A 1,252-nucleotide genomic window follows, 5' to 3' on the forward strand; every position below is an offset into this window, starting at 1 on the left:
GTTGTAACTGTTAAAATTTGTTAAACTTAATGCGATGTACTTTGCAAGGGATATTAATTAATGAATATGTTCCATTTCCATGGTGAAGCATGAAATGTCCGATTAATACACAAGCCAAAAATGCCATCTACAAATTACATGAATACATGATGGGAAAAATATCCTAATAACTTAAAGAAACAATGAACACCCATTTTCAAAGTAACGGAAACACGATAAAGCAACAAAGTACTCAAACATAAATAACCAAAATACAAGTTGGATCATAGAGGTACATGAAAGACATAAATAAAGGTGGCTAAGATATAACACTGATCATCAAATAAAGTCATACAACATACACAAGAGTCATCTGAACAGATGCGAATCGATGAAACAACGACGGGGTACCCGTGTCCTGTGGCCTCTCCGAATAAGTGGCTCCTCGTCCTCGATCTCATCCTCGTCCTCATCCGGGGCAGGCTGTGCAGGTGGCCTAGGCTGGATGGCTGCCCCTGACGGCCCGGCAGCTGAATGTGGCGCAGCAGTATAGGCAGAAGGAGGTGTACCACCCAGTGCAAAATGGTCAGCAGCAGGCATGGTAGGAGGCTCGTTCAGATCGACATCTAAAGGTGCCTGTGTGCCCGACGTTTGACCATGCCGATGGTTCGCATCACCTCCTGCATGATGGCACTAATCTCATCTAGGAAGTGTGACCCGCCGAAGTACGCATCAAGACCATCACCGGCCAGGAAGTCTGAAAACATCGTCGTCGGGCTAACCCATGGCATACTCTCCTGAAGTGTCTGGTCATGGGCGGGAACCCCAACAAAGTAATCGCCTAGCGGCCCCGAGCCAAGTCCACCATCACCCTGGTCAGCCCTATCACCCGTACCGGACCCGTACCACTCTCCACCATGCCCTCCAGCGTCCCCCCCAACAGGTCCGTGCTGATCGTCGTCACGATGATCAACGTGATCGTGGTCTACAGCACGCGCTCTCCGTCTACTTCCACGCCCTCCTCGTCTACCTCCACGTCTACCGTCCGCATCACCTTCGTCCATAGCCTGGTCCAGCCACCTCAACTCACGCTGGCTCCGTCATGTCCCTACACGAGCTCTCCTCTCAACACGATCACATGGACCGCATTATTAGAACCACTTACAAACCCACCAAAAAAAAATACCTAACAACAGAAACCACTAACGAATCCACATGCAAAACCAACATAATAAACCACTAGCAAAACCACATGCTTAAACCTCTAACATAA

The 1,252-nt window shown here is 48.4% G+C and overlaps 1 pseudogene; it reads right to left on the minus strand.

Moving 5' to 3' along the window:
• Positions 1–348: 348 nt before the first annotated feature.
• On the minus strand, positions 349–1,043 carry LOC148563749 (uncharacterized; annotated as a pseudogene).
• Positions 1,044–1,252: the final 209 nt, after the last annotated feature.

This window comes from Arachis ipaensis, chromosome B5 (genome assembly GCF_059453495.1).
Source record: "Arachis ipaensis isolate K30076 ecotype BB chromosome B5, ASM5945349v1, whole genome shotgun sequence".
Lineage (NCBI taxonomy): Eukaryota > Viridiplantae > Streptophyta > Magnoliopsida > Fabales > Fabaceae > Arachis > Arachis ipaensis.